The sequence below is a fragment of the Arachis duranensis genome, chromosome 4, assembly GCF_000817695.3.
Source record: "Arachis duranensis cultivar V14167 chromosome 4, aradu.V14167.gnm2.J7QH, whole genome shotgun sequence".
In the NCBI taxonomy this organism is placed as follows: domain Eukaryota; kingdom Viridiplantae; phylum Streptophyta; class Magnoliopsida; order Fabales; family Fabaceae; genus Arachis; species Arachis duranensis.
This window is the reverse complement of record NC_029775.3, coordinates 79,753,821-79,766,160: the sequence shown is the minus strand read 5'-3', so window position 1 is coordinate 79,766,160 and position 12,340 is coordinate 79,753,821. Positions and strand designations below refer to the sequence as shown.

Sequence of the window (12,340 nt, the reverse complement as noted above, 5' to 3'; positions counted from 1 at the left end):
ACCCTCCCACACTTATGGCATTAACGGCAGGCCGTGAAGGCAACATCTGATGCGGTCTTTGATTTGATTTTTAGGTCTTTGATGTCTTTGATTTGGTTTTTGCTTTCGAGTTCTTTGATATGGTTTTTGGTTTCTTTGATTTCTTTGCGTGACACCACATAACCTTCTCCTTCCATTGGTGGTCATAGGAGCCGTTACCAGCCGCTTTCAAGAAGTGATAGCATGGCCATCATTTGCGATAACACTTTTCTTATTGTGTGCGGCGGAGATAATGTTCTTTGTGGCCGCGTTCTTGGTTTAGGAACGCATTGTTCTACGCTCTATGCCATGAACTAGGAATTGAAAATTTAGAATTTTAAGACTACAGATTCTTTTAGGAACGGAAATGTCATTGCTTCTGTTTGCCACATCACTCTAAAACATATGTCCGTCTTCGCGAGTATACACTTTTGGCATGTTTTTAGATTAATTCAGGATATTTTGTTGATAATAAAAATGGGGGCTATTTTTATCAATGCAAGAATATTTCAAGGGTGTTCTTGGTGTTTAACCATAAAAAAAACAGTTCACACTAACATAAAAAGTGAATAAACCATGTCCAACACCTGTAAAAAGAAAACAATTTTTGGATGTCAAAGATAGTGATCAATTCATGTAACTCATATTTCAACTAAATAAAAATATAGACTATAATTTTACAAGAATGTAGTTAATTTTAAGTCACAAAGTATACTATGGTATATGTTTTCAAAAATTTTGCGATAAACTACATTCATAGTGCACTATGATGATGCACGGACATTGATACAGATACGGGACACGACACGACATGGGATACGTCAATACGCAAATTTTAAAATCTTACACGACACAAGGACATGCATACATATAAAATATAAAGTATTTTTTAGATAAATCGTAATAATATTTTGATATTTTATTAATATTAAAATATAAATTAAAAATTTTAATTATGACGCTGACATGTGATGGTATTTAGTTGTATCCAAGCGTGTCCGGAGAAAAATTTTTTGATATCAAGACATGATTTCCCATTTCATAAGGTGACTCATTGTTTTTAGGATATAATATCAAAATAAAATATTTGGACATTAAAATTACGGAAATACAATTTTTGTAATTTGGATACGAAAATGTAACTTTTCACAAAATTATATAAATTGTTGATGAGGTTTCACGATTTACGTTTAAAGAGAATCTGTGAAGAAACCGTGGCAAGGATTCCACGGTTTTTATGTGAAGGATTTTGTGAAAAAATTGTGGTAGGGATTTCACGGTTTCTATGTGTATAGCAATATGCATAAACCGTGGAAGAGGTCTAATGGTTTATACTGAGAAGTCTTCAATTATAGGTGTTTTTGGGATTCGTGTTGGGAAGAAGAGAAGTCCGTTTGAGTGTCTTGAACGTCCCATTTTTATGTTTGGCAACTTTTTAAACTCTGAACCCAGAAGTGCTTTCACCTCTGTGAAGCAAAAAATTTAAGCTTTTGCAATCACGTTGGGAAAGGTTAATTACCGTTGAGAAATTAGGTGAAAAATTTATTCCATTTCTATCAACTCTATCCTTTATTTTCTTCTATAAAAAGAATGCAAATAACCATATAACTTTTACAGTAGTTCTTTATATATGTTCTTGGTTCCAAAAATTTTTTTTTCATAAAAAATTTTTAGATTTATTTCAATCATTGTCAATATAAATATTTTTATTTTTTTATTATTTTAGTACTTTCTTTCATATTTTAATTTTTATATTTTTTATTGTATTCTTTTATTTATATAATAAATATTTTTATATTATATTTTTAGTATTCTGATGTTATTTTTTTAGTATTTTGATGATATATTTTTATTATATTTTTTTTATTCATATGACAACTATTGTTGATATAAATTTTTATTTTTATTAATTTTTATGATATTTTTATTATTTTTTGTTTATATAAATTTTTTTCTCTATCCTTTATTGTACTATATTTATGTTGTATATAAAATTTTTTATTTTTTATTTGGTTTTATTTATATGAATTTTATTTATTTCTTATTATAATTTTTTTCATATGATATATGTTATTGGTTATAATTATTATATACTATGTTTGTATAAATTTTTTTCGTTTTTTTATTTTCGTTTTTATTGTACTTCTCACCGTACTTTATTTTTGTTTTTATTATATACTAAGTATAAATAACAAAAGAGTTATAAATAATAAAAATTTATAGTCTAAAATGATACTAAATTAAAGAGTACTAACAATACTAAAAAAATTATAGAACATTTTTGTTTTGTTTGACATTATAAAATGTATAGTATTTTCTGTTATATTTTTATTTTTTATTGTATTTATTTTATTCATACGATAAATATTTTTTTATATTATTTTTTAGTGTTCTACTTTTTCATGTATATATTATTTTTTATTGGTTTTTAGTTCATATGAAAACCGTGCAACCTACCCCTTCCACGGTTTATAACTATTTTTCTTACCACGGTTTCTGGCCAAATGCTTTCTCAACGTAAACCGTTAAATCCCACTAGCGAATTATGTGTATTTGAAAACCGTGAAATCTTTCAGCAGTTGACATAATTTTATAGAAAGTTGTATTTTCGTATCTAATTTGCAAAAGTTATATTTCGATAATTTTTGTATCTAAATATTTTATTTTAGTAATTTACCCTTTTTTTATATACGATTCGTGAATTACATTTTATAGATGTTATTAGAACCGTGAAAAATAGAAAAAAAGAATTATTATAACCAATGATTTTTTAAGTGATAAAAAGGTATAATATTTTCCTACATAGATAGAAAAATGATTATATAATTCTAAAAGGTATTGACCAACTAAATTTAATATATATTATTATTAATTATGTGATATTTTATAGTTAACAGAGTTGCATTTTATTTCTTTTTATTTTACATACATGAATGACCAAAAATTTTTTTTATTCTTTGAAATTTAATATAAATCCTATGCTCCATTTTGTGAATTCTGAAGTTTACATAATTAAGCTAACCACCGTAAATACTAACTACTGAGCAACTCCATTATTTCTTTATCTATGATTTATCACCTACATTTCATAACTATTATTAAAATTGGTGGACTTTAAAATTTATATAATTAAACTAACTATCGTAAATGTTAACCACAGGACGACTCCTTTGTTTCGTATCTATAATTTATCACCTACCTTCCGTAGATGCTCTGATAAATGTGAAAATGAAAGAAAAAGATTGTTGTAACCAACAAAATTTTTCAATGATAAAAATGTTTAGTATTTTCCTATATAAATAAAAAGATAATGATATAATTCTAAAAAGTATTGTCTAATGTTAGAGCCCGTAAAAATAACAGCCTCGATTACATGATTTTTCATTTCATAAAGTGACTTATTTATTTTCTTATGTATGATTTATCAAATACATTTCATAAATGCTATAAGATAACCGTCAAAAATGGAAGAAAAAGATTGTTGTAACCAATGAATTTTTAAAATAATAAAAATAAAAAAGTATTGTATCTTTCTATATAGATAGAAAACTGGTGATATAATTCTAAAAGGCCTTTACCAACTGAGTATAATATATATTATCATTAATTATGTCTCAATTTACTTTTTAAAAAATAGAATTTTGTTACTTTTATTTTACATAACGAGTGATAAAAAAATGTTAGTCTTTGTAATTTAATATGATCCCTATGTTTCAATTAATGAACTCTAAATTTTACATGATTAAGTTAACCATTGTAAATGCTAACCGCAGGAAAATTTCTTTATTATTTCTTTTTCTACGGTTCATCACGTACATTCTATAGATATTATGCAAATTAGTACGTAAACTCTAAAATTTGCATTAAGCTAACCACCGTGAATGCTAACCATAAGATCACTTGTTTATTTCATTATCTACAATTTATCACCTAATCTACATTCCATAAATGCTCTGAGAATCGTAAATAATAAAAGAAAAGGGTTTTTGTAACAAAAATAATTTTTAAATGATAAAAATGTTTAATATCACTATACCACATCCGACAAATAGCAGTGGTTATGCAGTCAATTTGCAGTGGTTTTTAACGTTGCAGAATGGATAGCAGCAATTGATAACTCGCTGAAAGATAGCATGCGGCTAAATTTTTCGTAATAGTTAATAGTAACAGTTCGTATAACCGCTGCTAAATCGTATTTTACGGTGATATAATTTTGCAGCGGTTCTAACCGCCACTAAAACATAAATAAGGCTGCATATAGATGGTAGCGATTGTTAACCGCTGCAAATTGTCATCGGTTGTTAACCAGTGCAAATTACAATCGGTTGAAAAGCTGTGTAAAATATAGCGGCGGATTTGTAACCACTACCAAAAGTAGAGTTATAGTTTTTTTTTTTTTGCAAAACTGAATTCATAATAATATATTCTAATTCTTTATTCCTACTTATATGTTCTTCCACTAAGTTGCTTTAATTTATTAAAATAACTAACAACCAATCAAACTAAAACTCACAAAATAGAACAAAAATATATATGCAAAAATCAATCATTATAATTATAATTTGAATTCAGTACATCGATGTCTGTAAACTACAAATAAATATCTCAAAAGTCATTAGGACAGTGAATAGTTAAAAAGTATTCAGATTCCAAGATTTATCATTCAGATCATTAGTGCCAACACATCATCTTGCATGGGATGAGGTCGGTGCACTTCTCAAAGAATTCAGATCTGCAGCTATTTCAGATGGCAAATTACCTCCTTGTTGCTGGATTATGTATCTTAACAAATTTTCCATTGTGTATCTTTTTGCCTTCTCCGCTGCTGCCTCTGCCTCCATTCTCTGTCTCTTTGCCTTGTCCTCTGCTACCACTACCTTGAGTTCTGCTGCCTTCGCCTTAAGTTTTGTAATCTCCATCTAATACTCCTCAATCTGCACACCGAAGTCAGACTACTGTGGAATATTACGAAAACACCGAGTGGGACATGGACCGAAACCTAGTCCAGAAACTCGTCCTGTGTGCTCCTTTCCAAGCATTTGTGCAAGGGAATCATTTTATGAAAGTTCCTTACTGGAGGCGTCTTTTCCCTCAATATGGTCAATTGCTTCCTGCAGACATGTGAGATTCAGATTTACACTAATTTAAATTCAATGTTATAAATTCAAAAACAAATTTAAAAAATTAAAGAACATGATTTACCCCAACAACACGCGCAATATCATTCATATACGAACCATTTTTTTTTATGACTCATGGTCTATGTCTCTCCTCTACTAATAGGCCTTCCCTGTCATTACTCCTATAACATTCATCAAGACATAATCATATAACAAACAACACTATATTACCGAAAACAAGTCAAAATTCTGAAACTAAATTTAAATTGATTACTTCTTCGTGTCTCTTTCTTGCCATTCTTTTAGAACCTCCAGTATGTGTGTACAATTGCTTTGAACGATTTATGGCATTTTTTCTACATTTCTTCTACGAACAAAAAGACAAACATAAATGTTAACGGGATAAATTAATACAATGTTAACGGTCTATAACATAGCCATGTACAATTTCAGGAAACACAAAAAAGCATAAGGTAAAGATATTTTGGGTAGAAATGTTTCCACTATCACAATAAATTTAGCATATTTAGTTGTAATTTATGACGGTTTAAAATTGAATATAATGAAATACCAACTCAATATTTGTTACCTCTGTGTCCTCCTTCAACCGATATATTCAAGAAACCATTTCCAGTGATTTGCATTTATTTCTGATGGTTTACGCTTGATATTTTCCTTAAAAGTCTGTTCGTTGTCATAAACCTTGTAAATCAAATGATTTCTTGCGTTCCTCCAGTTTCACCCTATTCTTTGTATAATTCCCAGCTTTATTCTTCCTCTTTCATTGTCCTCATAATGAAAGACTCGCTACAAATAGTTCAGATCATAAGATAACATAATATGCATGATAAAGATCTTCTATCAGTGCTTTCTAACTGTCATTGTAACCACTTAACTTGAACTCCACATCCATACTACATCACAGAACTTTATACACGAGTGATCAAATCAACACACAAGCAAATAGATCGAGAGCTTTCGATCATGAAAACTTTATCCAAAAGGCTAAGTTCAAAGAGCAAGTTTCACAACCAATATAACCATATAAAGAGCAAGAATCACAACCAATATAAGCATGCCTAATCACATAAGGCCACTCACAAATGTATGTAATCTCGTTGGTAGTATAGTTCTACACCAACAAACAATCCTCCCAATAAAAAATTTTGGTTTTGTCACAAGTACAAACCCCAATAAGAATTAACCAAAGTATTTAAACTTCGGGTCGTCTCACAAGAAATTGCAACGAAGTAGTCAATTATTAGCTATGAAGATGCAAAGGGGGTTTGATTTTGTAATTGGCAAGGAAATAAATGGGCAACAAAGTAAATTAAACTAGCAATTAAAGGGGTTGATTGATAAAGATGCAAGAGAGTAAAGAGGCAAGAAAAACAAATCAAGCAAGCAATTAAAGAAAGCAAGTAATAAAGAGAGACATTCATGGCAAGGTTTGAGAATATAGGCTTTCTATACTAGTCATACAATGATTAATTCATCCTATTTAGTGAACTCTGGAAAATGGAAGAAGGTATCATGTTATCTTCACATAGGGAGAACGTCAAACAAGACTAGTTAATCACAGCACAATAATAAACAAGAATTTATCTTATTACGTCATCCCCAATGATGGAAGAAGGTATCATATTATTTTCACAATCGAAGAAAGTCTAATAAGACTAGCTAATCTTAATCCAAATGTCCTAATCAACTCACTAAGCAAATTAGCAAGAGATTAGAGTTAATGGAAACAATATTAGCTAACAACTCTAGATCACCAACATGAGTTGGGTTTTCATGGCTCAAGATTGCCTAATTAGTCTTTCCAAGCTAAGAATGCTCAGGATCTACTCTAAAGACCAACGAAGCATTTTATCAAATACTTGGTGGGTATGAAATGAAAGCATGGTAAAAGTGCAAGAAATATTAAATCTACCAACTACCAATTGCAAGAAAACAATAATAACAACTCAAATCAACAATTAAATGAACATCAAACATCAAATTGCATTAAAGAAGATCCAAATCCAACATGAGCATTCATGAATATAAAAGAGGCATTGAAGTAAAATTAACAAGAGAACCAAGAAGAATTAAAGTGTTAAAACAAGAAATTGTAAAGGAAACAAGATGAAATCAAGAAGTTGGACCTAGATCTAAGATGGAAAAACCCTAAGAACCCTGATTTTAGAAAGAAGAGGGAGCTTCTCTCTATAAAAACTAAACTACATAATGGAATCCTACAACTAAGTGCTCCCCCCTTGCCCAAGCTTGAATTCTGCATGAAATAGTATCAGAAATGAGTTGGATTGGGCCCAAAATGCTTCAGAAATTGTTGGCCATGAGTTGCCTTTAGTGAGTCACGTGCAGCTTCCCACGTGTACGTGTGATGCACGCGTATGCGTCTCTAAATGCCAAGAAACTATAGCAAATTTTATATCATTTTGAAGTCCGGATGTTAGCTTTCCAACACAACTAAAACCGCCTCATTTGGATCTTTGTAGCTCAAGTTATGATCGATTAAGTGCGAAGAGGTCAGGATTGACAGCTTTGCAGTTCCTTCATTTCTTCATGAGTTCTCCCACTTTGCATGCTTTTCCTTCATTCCTTCAATCCAATGTTTGCCTTCTAAACTTAAAATCACTTAACAACATATCAAGACATCGAATATAATTAAAGTGAATTAAATTTAGCTATTTTAAGGCCTAAAAAAGCATGTTTTCATACTTAAGCACAAATTTAGGGAGGATTCAAAACCATACCATTTCATTGAATAAATGTGAGAAAAGTTGATAAAATTCCCTGAAATAAGCACAAGATAAACCACAAATTGGGGTTTATCAGCCACATAACTTGGTCTACATAAAGATTAACAAGAGATTATCATACACACAAAAAATCATAGTGGGTGGACCTTGATCATGAACTTGAAGAATAAAGAGACCCTTGACAAAGATGGCTCAATATTGAGTATTTGTTTTTCAGTAATTAAAGTTAGCTGGGAACAAGCACATGCTTGCCACTCTTACCCTCTATATTCCCTCATAACATACACCTTATCAGTAACAGGATCAACTCAAATCTTGATGGACCGCTCACCTGATCATACATGCCGCAAAAATTCCCAATAATGATAATGGAAAAATCTCCTTCAAGATATGAACAGAATCCCCCTTGCTAGACCAGCTTAGTAGTGATCAAGTATATATCACTTCATTAAATAATGGTATTAGTTACAAATATAATCTGTTAAAACTTTTTGGTAAAGGTACCCATCAAATCCTACAAAGGAATCAAGCTGAATCTCTTCTACAATAGCTTTCTACAGGCAGGGACAAAAATAACAAAGTTGAAAGGTGAAGGGATTTTTTGTCGGGAGGGTTAAGGAGGAGCGGACTAAATATTAACAGAAAAAACATATAATAATTAACCACCTTAAACAGACTTACATATTATCAGAAGACACATCATTATTCATGAATAATTCGTAGCAACAAAATTCAAAGCAGTGAACAAAAAGTAACCCAACATGCACTATCCTTCTCTAATTTACCTGACAAAAATAGAAAAATAGAAAAATAAAAAAATCCACCTACTGATGGAGAATAGCAGAACGGAAAAACAACAGAACAGGAGCTAGTCAATAATCAAATAATCTCTCAATAAAAAAATTAAAACCAAAAAACATTCATATTTTCAAAGTTAGGAGGGTAACGGATTTCACTTGTGCAAATGTGTACCATATTTATTTTCTTCTGACATTTTGATTTAACCAAAAGTCATAAATAATAGCTAGTCACTCTCTAATTGGTTACTATAAAAGCAACTTTCACAATCTCATAGGTTTATTATTATTATTATTATTATTATTATTATTACGAATTTGTATGCTCGATATCATGTGTGTGCATCTTAATCTTTCCATTGTATTGTTCATTTAAGAGAAAAAAGGAGCATTTTATAATTGAAAAACAGTTGAACGACCCAAAACAACTTCAAACATTAGTATATAGTTACTCTATCAACAAACTTAAAAATTACCTTAACCTGGTCAAACGCATGCTCCTTGCAAGCCTTGTTCATTGTCTTCTAACTACTTTCACAAATTGGTAACTGTTGAAAATCAGCCACCAAAGTCCCTAAGAACCCGCTTAATAGGCTCGCTGCCTGACCAACTTGTTGCAAAACTTTGTTATGTTGGAGTACGATCTTCCTTCCAGGAGGACGTGTTAATGCCTCCTTAACAGTCAGCTCCATACAAGAAGTCACGCCATTTTCTAACAAAGGAAAAAGCTTTAAATGTTAGTTTACTAAGATAATTGGAATTCAAGGAGAAGATTAATCACAGTTTCTAAGATACAAGCAAAAAAATAATACCGATGACATCAACTTCCCAAAAATCGGTGTCCTTTTTTTTGCTGTTAGCATTGCCTTGACGTTCAACTTCATGCACGGCAAACAAGTCGTTGACATGGTCATCAAATGACTCGACCTCATCTGCCTCCAGGTCATAGTCTTCATCTTCTGAATAGTCAACTGCAACTTCATGTAAATTCGGATGCTCTTGCGTGTTGCAGGAGCTCGGGTGTCACCCATGTCACATGACGAAGCTAGCCGTGTTTCATTGCACGGTGGTCGAAACAGTACAGCATTAACACGAGATTGTCAAGTACTATTGCCGGAATGTGGAGGTGGAGGTGCTCTAGCACGTCGCTGTGCACTTGAAGTATTTGCTCCCGTATCCTTCGTTCCATCCGTGGGCTAAAAACAAAGCAGTTAGTACATCAACCAATTTTTTTAGTATTCCCACAAAGGATATTGACTAAAAGTCTATCCTAAAAGGAAAGTCAACATTTGAAATATGTTTTGCATTACTTAACTCACCAAAGTAGCATAGGTTTGACTATCAGGGACAGCAACAGTTCTGGCTATAGTACTAACGGTGTACCGAGGTTTTCTAGGCATTTGATTAATCTTTTACACAACATAAGGTTATTAGACAATTAGCAAGAGAACGACAATGTAAAAATCAATAGTTCACAAAATTCAAACCTTCACCAACAGAATTCTGTAACAAAAATAATTTTTAAAAAATTACAGAGACTAATTTAATTTTTCTTAAACAAGGAACGTTTACTTGGGTACCATTATTTATTTGAAGATCTTTTTCTATATATTTAGCATTTATCCTAAGATCTTTTCAAGTAATGAAATATGCATAATTGAAAATTTAGTTTTTTAATATCCAACTCTAAAATCTGATTTTTAATTTGGCTTTCTGAAATCCAAATTTAAAGTCCAATTTTTTTTGAAAATCCTGGTTTAAAAGCAGATTTTTCAGCCTCAAAAACCAGATGTTTTAACCAAAATTTCAATTTTAAAATCAGTTTTTAGAAATTCAAGTTTCAAACTAGATTTTGTTAACCAACAATCTAGTTTTAAAACTAGTTTTAAGAAATCCACGTTAGCAACATTTCACTGGAGTATTCTTTCTATCTAATAAGAAAGGAAATGATAAATACTAAGTAGTTGACACCATTTTTGAACTTTGTTTTTGAATTTGGTTGTGACCAATTAATGTGCATGCTAGAAACATGAGTTAGTGTGTACATTAAAGGTTAAAATCATTAACATAAAATCTCGAAATGCATAAATATCACAACCAAAATGAGTTTAAATGCACTAATATCAAAATTCATAAATATCATAACCAAGAAACGAACCAAGAATCAAGAACAAAAACAGATAAAAGATCAACAACAACATACACTCTAGATCCAAGACTCACAACCAAAATCATACTAGTAAAAAATAGATCAAATAATTACATAACAATAGAAAACAAGGTCAACCATCAACCTTAACCAGGATCAGAAAATCAGAACCAAGAACAAAAATAAAAAAATTAATCAGTCCATGTATAAACCATAACCACCATCAGATGTGCTCAAGTCCAATAATCCCTAAAAATTGTAGACCCGATTTTTATTGGAACAAATTTCTTTAGCAACATAAAGAAAAACTCAGAACAGGAAAAAAAGTAAAGAAGATGAGAAACAATGACAGAAAACGAACCAGAACTCCAGAATACGCGGAAGCAGATGGTGACTCACTGACCCAGAAGCAAGAAGGATATATAGTTGCCTGTGTGACAGTCAGTCGGCAGCAACCCCACAAAAAAAAGATTTATTAAGTCCGATCCATAGCAAACTACAATAGTTACATAAAAACTCAAATCAGCATCATGAGAGTTCAAAAACAATAAATTAGGGTGCAAAAATTATAGAGGATAATTTCAGATTTTATACAATTATTCAAAAAATAGCGTCAATCAAGATAATATTACTATGACATTCGATGAAGCTATGAGAATGGCATATTATGAATTTAAATGGCTTAATATACCATCAGTCTAGTTAAATTTAGGATGAATTTTACAAAACCAAACAAAATTACTCCAAATAAACAAAAGCATTGGATATCCAAATACATGCAAGTAACAAAGCAAAGTGCATTCCGTTTGAGGATTTGAAAGATGTTTATACTTGCTCTCTTCTAAACCGAACACTTATTTCCAACCCAATAACATGCAAAACCAACGAATTTTAGAGTGTTGTTGCTTCTGAGATAACTGAACCTGACAATATACATTGACCACATTATGAAACATGGATTATTGTGAATTGCAATACTGACACCTGCAGCAACCCTAGCTCAAGACTATCACAGAAAACTATTTCCAACAAAAATCGAAGGGCCACAAACCCACTCTAACCAACGAATGTATCACAGAAACACCAAAAGCATTATTACAAAATGCATTACATACCTTGACAACGGGGAATACAAGTGGGTTCCGCCAGATAAAAATAGGAACAACGTTCTAGACGACTCGTTAATCGATGAACACAGGGACACCATTGCAGATAACGACGGAGGCTGCTACGCCGATCACTCCAAGAATTCCAAACGACGAAGATGGTGGCGACCTTCCAAGGAACAAGGGCCGACGACACGCATGATGTGCAGCGACGGCAATAGAAGGCGGTTCGGCATTAATGGGTGGTGGTGCTCTGGAGGATGAAGCTGACTGGCGTTCTTACGTTACACTTAGAAGGGTTTGTGATATGGGGTTTAAGCTGCCTTAGGCTATGTTTGGTTGGAAGGAAAGAAATAGAGAGGAAGAAAATAGAAAGGAAAGAAAG

The 12,340-nt window shown here is 31.5% G+C and overlaps 1 long non-coding RNA gene across 2 annotated transcripts; it reads right to left on the bottom strand.

Moving 5' to 3' along the window:
* Positions 1–7,195: 7,195 nt before the first annotated feature.
* On the bottom strand, positions 7,196–12,009 carry LOC107484767 (uncharacterized). Of its 2 annotated transcripts, XR_008008450.1 has the most exons (6): positions 11,965–12,009; positions 11,211–11,279; positions 10,020–10,109; positions 9,513–9,896; positions 9,177–9,412; positions 7,196–8,688 (listed from the first exon to the last, which is right to left on the bottom strand). It is a non-coding gene; the product is annotated as an uncharacterized LOC107484767 (long non-coding RNA). The 2 variants fall into 2 exon arrangements; XR_008008449.1 differs by lacking the exon at positions 7,196–8,688 and having other exon boundaries at positions 9,018–9,412.
* Between the last annotated feature and the right edge of the window lie 331 nt (positions 12,010–12,340).